General features: G+C 43.0%; 1 long non-coding RNA gene across 1 annotated transcript in view; it reads left to right on the plus strand.

Annotated features, from left to right (window-relative positions):
* LOC143499425 (uncharacterized) overlaps positions 1–15,137 on the plus strand; it is a 74,256-nt gene that overhangs the window by 14,498 nt on the left and 44,621 nt on the right. The window lies entirely within an intron of this gene.

Consider the following 15,137-nt stretch of genomic DNA (forward strand, 5'->3'; position numbering starts at 1 on the left):
TGAGATGTTTATTTCTTTAGCTGGATAGAATCTTGAAACTCAGTCCTGATCTATTTTACCCGTGTACATGTTTTTATTGGTAAACTATAATCATGACATTGTGTTTAACAATGTTTCCACTGAACAATATATGAGTGTCATTTTATGCACAATGAACCATGTTCAGTTTCAACTACAGTGGAATATCAGAAGTGTTTCTGTTACATACCCAGAACATGGACCAGAACTTGTATTTGGTATTTTTTTATCGTTCATATTGTTGTTTTTGTTTCCTGTTTTTGACATTTAGCTGTCTCCCGGGTGATGGATATCCTGAATCTGAATAATGACGTAGCTTTTGCACACGAGCCAAAAATAATGACAAAAATGAAAAAAAACTGAACAAACAACCCCCCCAAAACAAATAAAGACTTCTAGCGCTTGGCCTGTCTCCATGCTGGTAATGTGCTGTCTGTGGTTGTGTTCTGGGAAGCTTCACTGGGTGTTTGGACACCATGGCTCCTCAGTGCTCCTGTGGTTTTGACTGCACATGAAGCTCCGTGCACAACTGCAGCACAGGGGCATCTCATTCAGACACCTGCTCCGTGTCCACCTCCACCCACCTGCTGTGTGTCCACCTCCACCCACCTGCTGTGTGTCCACCTCCACCCACCTGCTCCGTGTCCACCTCCACCCACCTGCTGTGTGTCCACCTCCACCCACCTGCTCCGTGTCCACCTCCACTCACCTGCTGTGTGTCCACCTCCACCCACCTGCTCCGTGTCCACCTCCACCCACCTGCTGTGTGTCCACCTCCACCCACCTGCTCCGTGTCCACCTCCACTCACCTGCTGTGTGTCCACCTCCACCCACCTGCTCCGTGTCCACCTCCACCCACCTGCTAGGTTCCTCGCCTACTCACCGGTCATCTTGGAGGAAAAACTGCTTGAACTCCGTTAAAGCTCAGACACTACGATTATGTTAGACAGGAAAGAGACCTCCTGAGATTCTGCTTGGTTCAAACTTTTCAGCCAGTACAAAACTCAGAAACACTAGATGGGTTTGTGTTCAGTTCAAATGTAAAACCACAGGACATTCTCCCAATCGTTTAGTACATCCCAGTATGTGCATCAGTCCGTGTTCACAATGTTCAGTAGCTAATATATGTAAAAAAAAAAATATATATATATATATATATATATATATATTACAGCTCATATAGTTACGGCTCAGTCCTGCAGACATGTGGCTTACACCACAGCACCAGGGATATCTGCAAGTATGTTTTTCTTACGTATCAGGAGTTTATCTAAATGTATCAGTATCAACATCCATGTAGTCATTTTAGCTCTAATGTGGGGTAGGTGTAGTTCACTACACTCGATCCTCAACATGAAGACAGAATAACGAGACTGAAGAATACAAATAGAAATTAACATTTTAGAATGACTCGTTAATATCACTGACAGTAAAGCTTGTTAAGATATAGGACAGATTTGACATGAATTACTAATGGTTCTAGAGGAAAACTGATTTATCTTGTCAAAAATCCAGTCATCATGGATTTAAAGAGATGTTTAATGAGTGGCCTCTGAATATTTTGATGTTCACTATTGGATCTGCCAGAATTCTGCTGCAACCTCACACAGCACCACACACCCAGACATGCAAGAGGTGAATTTCTCTGTTTGAACTGGTCTGCAATGCCAGCCAATGACAGGCGGCCTGATCCTGCATTTGCACCAATCCTACAACTGTTGCTAGGGCTGGGGACACTCCCCCTTATTAGCACCATTCCCACTGGTACTGCTCAGACACCCAGAACAACCTGCAAAAAAGCGAAGGCTGCTGTGTGCGAGAGGGCATTAGCATTCAGGAGCAGCCTCCCCACCTCCACACAGAGGTGGAAGAACTACACCCTCCTCCACAACACAAGAACTACACCCTCCTCCACAACACAATAACTACACCCTCCTCCACAACACAATAACTACACCCTCTTCCACAACACAAGAACTACACCCTCCTTCACAACACAATAACTACACCCTCCTCCACAACACAAGAACTACACCCTCCTCCACAACACAAGAACTACACCCTCTTCCACAACACAATAACTACACCCTCCTCCACAACACAAGAACTACACCCTCTTCCACAACACAAGAACTACACCCTCCTTCACAACACAATAACTACACCCTCCTCCACAACACAATAACTACACCCTCCTCCACAACACAAGAACTACACCCTCCTCCACAACACAAGAACTACACCCTCCTCCACAACACAAGAACTACACCCTCTTCCACAACACAATAACTACACCCTCCTCCACAACACAAGAACTACACCCTCTTCCACAACACAAGAACTACACCCTCCTTCACAACACAATAACTACACCCTCCTCCACAACACAATAACTACACCCTCCTCCACAACACAATAACTACACCCTCCTCCACAACACAAGAACTACACCCTCTTCCACAACACAAGAACTACACCCTCCTTCACAACACAAGAACTACACCCTCCTCCACAACACAATAACTACACCCTCCTCCACAACACAAGAACTACACCCTCTTCCACAACACAAGAACTACACCCTCCTTCACAACACAATAACTACACCCACCTCCACAACACAATAACTACACCCTCCTCCACAACACAATAACTACACCCTCCTCCACAACACAAGAACTACACCCTCTTCCACAACACAAGAACTACACCCTCCTTCACAACACAAGAACTACACCCTCCTCCACAACACAATAACTACACCCTCCTCCACAACACAATAACTACACCCTCCTCCACAACACAATAACTACACCCTCCTCCACAACACAGCTCTCCTAGTGCAGACAAAAAGACTCCATTCTGACAACGGCTCAGTGCTGCTGTTGTTGATAATGAAATAGACTCTGCCTATTATTTTTTTATTAAATATTATTTTTGTAATTGTGATTGAAAAGTGATATAGTTGCAAAGCAATTATTATGTTTTCTCACAAATTAGAAAATTCCAAAACATTGATAATCCACATGTAACAAAGACAGTTGGTTAACTGACTGTGAGAACACACTCACCTAGCACAGCGTTGGTCCACACTTTGGCCTTTACCTGGTCTGGAACGAGAGAGGACAGATGCTCTTCTCCAGTGGGGCAACAGAGGAGGGCTGATGGAGGTGATGGAGGTGATGGAGATGATGGAGGTGATGGAGGAGGGCTGATGGAGGTGATGGAGGAGGTGATGGAGGAGGTGATGGAGGAGGGGTGATGGAGGTGATGAAGGTGATGGAGGAGGTGATGGAGGTGATGGAGGGGGCTGATGGAGGTGATGAAGGTGATGGAGGAGGTGATGGAGGAGGGCTGATGGAGGTGATGGAGGTGATGAAGGTGATGGAGGTGATGGAGGTGATGAAGGTGATGGAGGTGATGGAGGAGGGCTGATGGAGGTGATGGAGATGATGAAGGTGATGGAGGTGATGGAGGTGATGGAGGAGGGCTGATGGAGGTGATGGAGGTGATGAAGGTGATGGAGGAGGGCTGATGGAGATGATGGAGGAGGTGATGGAGATGATGGAGGAGGGCTGATGGAGGTGATGGAGGTGATGAAGGTGATGGAGGTGATGGAGGAGGGCTGATGGAGGTGATGGAGATGATGGAGGAGGGGTAATGGAGGTGATGAAGGTGATGGAGGTGATGGAGGAGGGACTCCTGGGGAAAATAAATCCTGTGACCCTTTTGGACACCCAAATAACAAAAAAATTAACACTGTAAATCTGCATAATTTTCTTCATATGAATTATTAAGCATTCATTGGTTTATTGTGTTCACAGGTTTGTGATTGTAGAAACAAAACAAACATGTTTTTCCCAAATGTCCCTCCAGCATTCTGCACATATGACTGAGTCACTCACTCCCACTTTCCTGAATAATTAGATCCAGTGAAGCCCTGTCACCTCCACCAGAGCTGCTGCTCACAGCACAGCTGACTACACCCAACCTTGGTGCAATAACCACATCCACAGTACAGTAACCCTAACCCTAACCCCTAATGCCTAACTCTAACCCTAACCCCTAACCCCTAATGCCTAACCCTAACGCCTAACCCCTAACCCCTAATGCCTAACTCTAACCCTAACCCCTAACCCCTAATGCCTAACTCTAACCCTAACCCCTAACCCCTAATGCCTAACTCTAACCCTAACCCCTAACCCCTAATGCCTAACCCTAACGCCTAACCCCTAACCCCTAATGCCTAACTCTAACCCTAACCCCTAACCCCTAATGCCTAACTCTAACCCTAACCCCTAACCCCTAATGCCTAACACAATGTGCACAGTAAAGATCCTGTGCATAGCCTGATGGAGAACCCAAGGTCATGGGTTCATTTCCCACAGAACACACACACTTCCACACTAACCAGAACACACACTTCCACACTAACCAGAACACACACACTTCCACACTAACAATCATGAGCGTTGTTATGGATAATAGTACATGTGAAAGAACCCGTTGGCAGACTGACGGAAACCAAACCTCCATTTAACTAAAAGTGCCAGTTTTTAAATACATAGTTACTTATTTTAAATAAATAATTGCCAAATATATACTTATGTATGAACAAACCCAGTCACAGAGAGACCCAGTCATGTCAGACTCCTGAAACGGACCAGGCAGCCTGAATGATGCTGAGAGGAACATTACCATACGCGGGACACTGTCCTGAGTGGAACACTACCATACGTGGGATACTGTCCTGAGTAGAACACTACCATACGCGGGACACTGTCCTGAGTAGAACACTACCATACGCGGGACACTGTCCTGAGTAGAACACTACCATACGCGGGACACTGTCCTGAGTGGAACACTACCATACGCGGGACACTGTCCTGAGTAGAACACTACCATACACGGGATACTGTCCTGAGTAGAACACTACCATACACGGGACACTGTCCTGAGTAGAACACTACCATACGCGGGACACTGTCCTGAGTGGAACACTACCATACGCGGGACACTGTCCTGAGTGGAACACTACCATACACGGGACACTGTCCTGAGTGGAACACTACCATACGCGGGACACTGTCCTGAGTAGAACACTACCATACGCGGGACACTGTCCTGAGTGGAACACTACCATACGCGGGACACTGTCCTGAGTGGAACACTACCATACGCGGGACACTGTCCTGAGTGGAACACTACCATACGCGGGACACTGTCCTGAGTGGAACACTACCATACGCGGGACACTGTCCTGAGTGGAACACTACCATACGCGGGACACTGTCCTGAGTGGAACACTACCATACACGGGACACTGTCCTGAGTGGAACATTACCATACACGGGACACTGTCCTGAGTGGAACACTACCATACACGGGACACTGTCCTGCATACGCCATGAGTTTCATGTAATGCTAAAGACACACCAGCCCTCCAATACTGAGTCCAAGTCCATCTCTTACTTTCCCCTCGATGTGAAAGGCAGATTCAGTGGCACTAAAGATATAGAAGGTCTCATGCATTTAATTCAAATCATGTATCACTGTGTCAAGCCTGTGCCTTCAGTCCTGTCCCTTCAGAGACTAGAGGGTGTGGCCTGTGGGAGCTAGAGGGTGTGGCCTCTGGGAGAACCTATAGATTCTCTCACAAATGGAAGCTAGGCTGATTTGTTTAGCAGGCATGGACATGAGGAGAGCTTATGGGCACTGTGCCTTACACTTCTGTCTCCATTCCACTGGCTCTAAATGTATGTTTTCAAAAGATGTAGTTGACCAGGAGGAGAAGAGAAGATTCTATATTAAAAGTTTTGTTACTGAGCTTCACACAAAAAGCTGTGTCAGTGCTCTCTTTAACAGGGTTGGTGGAGTGGATTAGTTACAGCTGCCTTCTGAATGGCCACACAGCTTGGACGTGTTTCAGATTTGGAGCAGTAGACGTGGCAGACCTCAGGATACTGTGAGGAGACCTCAGTCACATGTACATAGAACACTCATGAATGTAAGCTGAGTCACTGTCTGGATATATTTTTACACATGGCAGATGTTTCGTACACTAGGGGGCGACAATGTACCTGAAGGAATATTTGGAGGTGGTAACTTTGAGCATATAATTGATAATTGATTAATACTGAGTGATTTAGCTGTTTTAAGCAACAATTTAAAATCATAAAAAAAATAATTTATTTGATCATTTTGTATTTACCTTTTTTTGTATATTATTTCATTTTATGTCTTTATTTTGGCAGTATTGTTTTAACTGTTTAAGGTAATCGGTTCAATGATGCCACAACTCCAACATTGAACGGTTGTGCTTAGTCTGTTAGAGGGAGAGATGAGAGACTAAAGTTTAACTCAGTCCAGCTAATGTACGCTGTGTACAATAGCATACTGGTATAACAGATACAGAGTACATAAGTCAATTGGTGAAAAAGTCTACTTAGTTAGTAATAGAAGGAAATGTTCTGATCAGCAGATATGATTAAATAAAAGTCCAACTGCCCGTTTTCCAGCCACAGATAGTGGATCTAAATTAGAGGTTATCTGCTTCTGAACACATTCCAGAAGATACCAAACACTATGCCATCACCTTGTTGCATGGCAACAGTTGCCACAGTAACCTCTGCTCATGGGCATATTTTCCCACCACTGAGCAACAAGCTTCTTTGTCATAGTGCCAAATGTACTAAACATGTGGATCATTAAGAACTAACAAACATCTTTATCTTATCTTTATCTTTATCTTTTCTTTATCTTATCTTATCTTTACCTTTTCTTATCTTCATCTTATCTTTATCTTATCTTTATCTTACCTTATCTTTATCTTTTCTTTATCTTTATCTTATCTTTATCTTATCTTTATCTTTATCTTTATCTTTATCTTATCTTAATCTTATCTTTATCTTTATCTTAATCTTATCTTTATCTTTATCTTTATCTTTCATATCAAAAGCTCCAAAGCGTTTCCCTTGTACCCTTGAGGGGGAATTTTGTAGATTCAGATACATCGCCGAACTCCTTAATAAACAAGGTGAACACAGAGGATGAACCGCTGGTCTTGCTGGTCAGTGTAACAACAGTGAAATAGGATTTAGCATCCTCTTTATATAATATACCATATAGGGTTAGGGTTAGGTCCTCGCTAAGGCAGCATTTAAGACAAAATATACAAACACTAAATAATAAAAAATTAGGCAAAAATATGTAATAATTTACATTAAAGTGGTGTGTGCAATATGAGGTGGGACCTCTGATTGGCCACCATATGCACACAGAACCAGAGCACACAGAACCAGAGCACACAGAACCCAGGTGTCCACTCAGAGCCACAGCACACAGAACCAGAGCACACAGAACCACAGCACACAGAACCCAGGTGTCCACACAGAACCACAGCACACAGAACCACAGCACACAGAATCCAGGTGTCCACTCAGAGCCACAGCACACAGAACCACAGCACACAGAACCACAGCACACAGAACCAGAGCACAGAGAACCCAGGTATCCACTCAGAGCCACAGCACACAGGGCTCAGAGATGCAGACTTGTTGCTGTCTGGATCCCCACATTTATTATTAACCTCCTGCTTGCATGGAGACCTGAAATGTACTGTGGAAATCCAGCACTCACAAAGACCTGCAGCATTAAGATCACTGCAGCAAAACGAACATACTACAGAAAACGAAACTACAGCCTTTTAAAAACAAAACGTCAGGAACTACTTAACCTGCTGGACAAGTCCTAGAGAATGGACACGCTCAGTGAACTAGTAATTCAGTGAACTAGTGATTCAGTGAACTAGTGATTCAGTGAACTAGTGATTCAGTCAACTAGTGATTCAGTCAACTAGTTATTCAGTCAACTAGTTATTCAGTGTTCCTCAATGCCATCCCTATTATATATACACACATACATAGTGATCAACACACAATTATGTTACTGCACCATTTAGGGCCAGCGATGTTAGGACTGTTCAAGTTAGGAATGTTGAGTTAGTTAACTATGTTCTCCATGGCCACACACAGACACTCAAAGATTACGAAGCACATTATACAATGAAAAGTCTCATAAAGATGAACCTGCATCTGCCAAACTGATGAGAAAAACTGACCACTGCTTAATGTTATTCTAAGGACATCCTTTAGGGGGCAGTGGTGTTTTTTCACATTCTCTATACTGCAACATAAAATGCCACTTTGCATGTGACATTTAAACTGGTCCTGCTTTTGATCTTGTAATTAATGACTGATGCAATTTCCTGTCAGTAAGACGATGAAAAACACGAGATTCAGCGAGTCACTGTTTATTTTCACTAGCAGTAACACCTTCTGTAATTTATTTGCTGATACAGGCCTCACACATTAGCTTGCAGGCCAGTAAAATGCAGATGTGGACATTCTAGGTTCAGAAAGTAAAACAAGATTTAGCTCAGGCTTCCTGGATTGTGTTGATTCCATTAATTTTACCTGGATGGCATTAATTAGAAAATCCAGCAACCTTGAGTAAAATCCTGGGAATCCTGAACCTGGAATGTCCACCTCTGGTAAGATGTCAATCTTTACGTATTCAACATATTCATATGTAAGATTAAATATTCGAGATATCCATTCCCAAAGAGAAACTTTTTTCCAGCTGGAAGATGAACTGCTATGTAGCTGCATTCAAAGATGTCCTGTATTTCAAATCATGTCCTGTGTTTCAGCACGGGGGCTGAACTGAAGCTCACAGAGGCCCCGCCTCCTCCTTCTCTGCTCCTGTTGCTCACACTGCTGTCTGCCACATAATTAAGACTTAATATAATATGAGGAAATGCTGGACTATAATAATATAATATGTAGAAATGCTGGAGTTTGAATGGCTGAATGGATATGACAGAAACCAACATACTGGCATCCCATGAAGGCTGAAACCAAGACTCATCAGCTGGAACATACCTCAAAGATGAAGATGGGTGAACATTTTTGGAGGCTTCAAATAACAACGTTTCCCTGCGGGAAAACAACCAAAAGAAATGACTATGTCAGCATGACTGTGCCAGTAAGTATATCCTGGATCTCAGGAGGAGTGTGTGAAGTCTGTACAATGCTGACTAACAAGATCAGACCTACTCAGGCATTCTTGGATGAGCGTGTTCTCAGCATATACTTCACCAGGATCTGTGGAGCAGAGAAACGAGTCATTATTGAGACTCAAATATTTATTTTCCTTCTTACAAAACAGTCATCATGCACGTGAGACCATATGTGTTCTGACTGAGATGTTGTGCTTACTATAACAGACATGCTGGGGATCGTTCTGATAGATCTGCACCTCCTGCTGGATTACAGCTCCACTAGACATGATAGACAGAAGGGGCGGGGTTAGACATGATAGACAGAAGGGGTGGGGTTAGACATGATAGACAGAAGGGGTGGGGTTAGACATGATAGACAGAAGGGGCGGGGTTAGACATGATAGACAGAAGGGGCGGGGTTAGACATGATAGACAGAAGGGGTGGGGTTAGACATGATAGACAGAAGGGGCGGGGTTAGACATGATAGACAGAAGGGGTGGGGTTAGACATGATAGACAGAAGGGGCGGGGTTAGACATGATAGACAGAAGGGGTGGGGTTAGACATGATAGACAGAAGGGGTGGGGTTAGACATGATAGACAGAAGGGGCGGGGTTAGACATGATAGACAGAAGGGGCGGGGTTAGACATGATAGACAGAAGGGGTGGGGTTAGACATGATAGACAGAAGGGGCGGGGTTAGACATGATAGACAGAAGGGGCGGGGTTAGACATGATAGACAGAAGGGGCGTGGCTAGACGTGACAGCTATCATATAAGAAAAGCAGTTCATCTGATATTTGTGTGTAGAATTTGAATACACAAATACGATTTTGGCAAGAGTTGAAAGAGCTTTGGTTGACGTGTTTGCATTTTTCCAAAAGTGTGAAATGTTTTGTGTGTTGTGTGTGTGGCTTAGGCTGCTATGTGTTAAGTTGTGACAAAAGGAGACATACTTTTAGAAACTGTGTCTTAGAGACTGCAATAAAACTGATATCTGATCTTGATAGAATAATCACAATAGACACTGGAATTCTCAGTGCTGGATGTCTTTGTGAGCATGACATCAAATGTCCTCATGCAGGAGGACACTTTTTGCTAAACTGGTACTACAATAATTTTGAAATGAATGTGTTTGAAATCTTCAAAGCTTTAGATTCATACTTCAGTATTTTCTGTTATTAGTTTCCTTTACTAAAAACTCCAGCCAATGAAACAAGTCATTTATTGACCAGCACCATGAGAATCAGTTGATTTGCTGACTACAGCATTAGTAGAGAGCAACATTAGCAGAGAGCAGCATTAGTAGAGACTATCAACTATTTCACTAGACAGAAGTGATGAGTGCCTCACCCTTCTACTGAACCTGTGTCCATGGTTACTTAGGGTCTCGGGGGCCATGAAAGCAGGTGCTTGATAAGAGGGAGTCGCTGCCCTTAAGTTCATCAGTGACACTAAATTCTAATCTTTACATATCCATCATCTCCAAGTAGCAGTTGTGACAACTGGCTTGTTGTCCCAATGTATAATTTTCTGATAATACACTGAACAAAGATACACATAGAAGTGAGACAGTCTCAACCCCACCCTCAACCCCAACCCCACCCTCAACCCTCAACCCCAACCTCAACCCCACTCTCAACCCCACCCTCAACCCCACCCTCAACCCCAACCCCACCCTCAACCCTCAACCCTCAACCCCAACCCCAACCTCATTCCTTCATTTGTACTGGTGGAGATTAACACACTCCTACAATGAGATCATTTTCACTGCATCTGTACATTCATTATTAGACAAAATACATAATATATTCCCACAGTTGTAACTACAGAGGTCTGACATAATGTCAAGCTGAGTCATGATATATTGATCATTGTGTTGCAACAGTTTAAGTTAACAAATTTCGACCAATCAAGGAGAACCAAGCATGATTGGCTTTGTCTTACTAGGTGGCCTGAGTGTTTGGGTGTGTGCATTACTAAAATAGACATTCTTTTGCAGATAAGACTCCTGATATAGGTATTAGATGCTGAGATTGTCTCTACAGTACAAACCAAAGTGTCCACACCACTCAATTCACCTACTGAGATGGACATTTGTGTGGACTCGATGGTCGGCCTGCTCTGGTCCTGGTCGAGTGGCTTCAGCACTCCTGCAGGGAGATGAGTGAGTTCTCTTGGCTGGCTGTCACATCAATGGTGGCCACCATCTCCATACCTGTGCTCACAGCTTTTCTGTCTCACATATAGCTGTTTAACACAAATCAAACATCACAGTGACCACTGTAATCTGGCTTCTTTATAAGATCCAGCCGAGATGATGCAACAGTTTGAGTTCACATTTAAACTCATGTACTCTGATGCTGACAAGACCAAGACACCCGACCAAGACACCCGACCAAGATTAGCCAGGAGTGCATGTTCCTCCACAGTTTTTATGTAACTGTCACAGTCCAAATATATATATATATATATATATATATATATACAGTTGTGATCAAATTTATTCATTCAACCCCCACTGAAATAAAGTGTTTTGGCCAGTTTGACATTGATTTTGATCATTTCAGTCATCTTATTTACAATTATATCAAAGAGGCACTTATAAATTAGACAAACATAACATAATATTTATGATGGAATAACCACAAATGTCTTTACTGTGCTCACATCATTATCAGTTTTATTCAACCCCCTAGTGACATTATTTTTTAGTACTTAGTACAACATCCTTTTCCAGTTATGACAGCTTTCAAGCGTGAAGCATAGCTTGACACAAGTGTCTTGCAGCGACCTATGGGTATCTTAGCCCATTCTTCATGGGCAAAAGCCTCCAGTTCAGTCACATTCTTAGGCTTGCGCACTGCAACTGCCTTCTTTAGGTCCCACCAGAGGTTCTCAATTGGATTTAAGTCTGGTGATTGCGATGGCCACTCTAGAATGTTCCAGCCTTTCATGTTCAACCATGCTCTAGTGGACTTGGATGTGTGCTTCGGATCATTGTCCTGTTGGAAGGTCCAACGTCTCCCAAGCCGCAGGTTTGTGACTGACTCCATCACATTTTCCTCCAAGATCTCCTGGTACTGAAGGGAATTCATGGTACCCTGCACACGTTGAAGCTTTCCTGTACCATTAGAAGCAAAACAGCCCCAAAGCATAATTGACCCCCCGCCATGCTTCACAGTAGGCAAGGTGTTCTTTTGTTCATAAGCCTGGTTCTTCCTTCTCCAAACATAGCGCTGGTCCATTGTCCCAAACAGTTCTAATTTAGTTTCATCTGACCACAGTACACTGTCCCAAAACCTTTGTGGCTTGTCCACATGACTTTTGGCATACTGCAGTCGACTTTTCTTGTTCTTTGGAGTCAGCAAGGGGGTGCGTCTGGGCGTTCTGGCATGGAGGTCTTCGTTATGCAGTGCGCGCCTTATTGTCTGAGCTGAAACTTCAGTGCCCACATCTGACAGGTCTTTTTTCAGTTCCTTAGCAGTCACGCGGGGATTTTTCTCCACATTACGCTTCAGGTAGCGCACAGCAGTCGCGGTCAGGATCTTCTTTCTGCCACGACCAGGTAACGTTTCCACTGTGCCCTTTAACTTGAACTTGCGAATGATACTTCCGATAGTGTCTCTTGGAATATTTAAAAACTTCGCAATCTTTTTATATCCATTGCCATTCTTGTGAAGAGCAATAACCTCTTCTCTTGTCTTCTGGGACCATTCTCTTGCCTTCACCATGCTTGGAAACACACCAGTAGATGTCTAGAAGGAGCTGAGTATCACAGTCCTTTTAAATCTGCCTAATTGGTGCTTATCATGCTTGATTGCTGCTCGTTGACATCCACAGATGTTTTCAATACCTGATGGAAAACACTGGAATGAACCTCTGTTCTTAGGAGTGGTAGTCGTAAAGGGGTTGAATAATTGTGTCAATGAAGAAATCACAAAAAGGCCATTTAATACTTTATGACAAAAAAAATTGATGCTATCTTAGTTGCATTTAGTTCTTTAACAAGTCCTTGTAAGATTTCATTATGAACACAATTACAAATGTGCACTGAATTCCATAAAACCCTTCGCAGCATTGGGGGTTGAATAAATTTGATCACAACTGTATATATATATATATATATATATATATATATATATATATATATATATATATATATATATATATATATGTTCTGATGGGAAGAAAAATGACAATGAAATGACAAAATAAAAGCCAAGGAATATAAACAGTGGAAGATGAGATATTATCCACCTTAAAGGACACCCAGGCTGTCTAAACTTTACAACTGTATGTGTGACCGGTGTGTTTCTGCATTGTGTAAGAATCACTAGCCACATGCAATCTTTGTAGGCGATCTTCTTTTATTTGATCAGCCACTCCTCTCCCACAATATTAAAATGAAAAGGGGAGAGTTAAGATGGGTGGTCGCTATTTATACTTGGGGGGGGAAAACACCACAAAAGAAGAAACAGAAAGGGGAGGAGTCTGGATCCCACATATTCACAACTAGATAAACAGATAAACAAATACAGTACATTTTGTGTAATTATACACAAGTGACAGACCAACCTGGTTACATATGGACACTGAACAATATGCAAAGGATAAAATTGTACAAAACAGTTATTCACTATCAATTAAATAGTAACAATAACAATAACAGTCATGGCCTGGCGGTTAGGGAACTGGTCTTGTGACCGGAGGGTCGTGGGTTCGATTCCCAGACCTAAGGCCATGACTGAGGTGCCCTTGAGCAAGGCACCTAACCCCAACTGCTCCCCGGGCGCCGGGCTAGGTCTGCCCACCGATCTGGGCACGTGTGATCCACAGCCCCATAGTAATCATTAGTGTGTGTGTGTTCTGACTGCACAGATGGGATAAAATCGGAAGACAAATTTCGATGGGGTTAGAGTAGTGAGCTTTAAAAGCGGAGAAGTGCGCTATTACATCACTTCCGGAAATACATTCCATTGTCGATATTCAATCTACACCATTATAACTCTGGATTGTTCAACACAAAACTACATTTTTCTCGTCAATATTATTAAAGCTTAAAGAGTTAATATACATTTATACGCGTGTATGCAAGTGCCAATTCTGGCGACTGATTAAATTGTACCTAATGGTAATAGACAATCAGTCGCTCAGATCAAATGTGCTGTCCGTGGTGCTGATTTCTAAAGATCTGACTTGTTAGCTATAATCCTTATTTCACAGTGACTGGTTTAATAATAGATAGGCACCTAATCGGCAAAGTAATACTTCTTAGTGAATCACGTGCAAAAAATGGTTGTTCATATGCTGACGATAACCTTCGCAACGCTGTGCTCACACACACACACACACACACACACACAAGGGGGGGGGGTGGGGGTGGCGCACTACTCTAGTTTAGCCTCAAGAGACGAATTACAGTTACAATATTTTGCCCTCGAGTCTCATGGCATATTAACTACTGAAAACTACAACAGAAACAAAGCAAAACATGACCCATAGATGGGACTCCAGAACTTATTTGGACCGCTTCAAGTATTTAAGTATCGCCGAGTTGAGGGATATGTTGGAGGATGAGGAGAGGATTGACTGGCTCGTCAGGGTTGGCCCACAGGTACTTTTTCCATTTTGTTTGAGTATTAAAGAAATAGTGTAACCGTTTACATTTCAAAGACGTTCTGAGATGCAATATTCATTTGTGTTTTTTTTTATGTTTTACTTTTTAAAAACATTAATCGTTTGCGAGTTCCGTCAGAGCTTTGAAGCAAACCTTAGACTGAAAAATCAATTAACAGCGCATCTTTTGTTCACATTACTTTTAAATTCAATATTCGTTTCCTATACAATTTTCATGTATAGATGCAGAAACATCAGAGGCAGAAAGAGATTAAGTGGGGCTCCAACCGGAGGCTTGCGGAGCGAAATTTATCTTACCAGCCCTTTCTGAACAACAACAAACTACTCTTAGCGGAAAGATATCGGGTTCTGGGTCAACTGTCCTTCTCGGTAAAACATAAACAGAAGGAATTGAGTAAGTGCCTCGAAAATTGTGGAG

The sequence above is a fragment of the Brachyhypopomus gauderio genome, unplaced genomic scaffold (assembly GCF_052324685.1).
Source record: "Brachyhypopomus gauderio isolate BG-103 unplaced genomic scaffold, BGAUD_0.2 sc133, whole genome shotgun sequence".
NCBI lineage: Eukaryota > Metazoa > Chordata > Actinopteri > Gymnotiformes > Hypopomidae > Brachyhypopomus > Brachyhypopomus gauderio.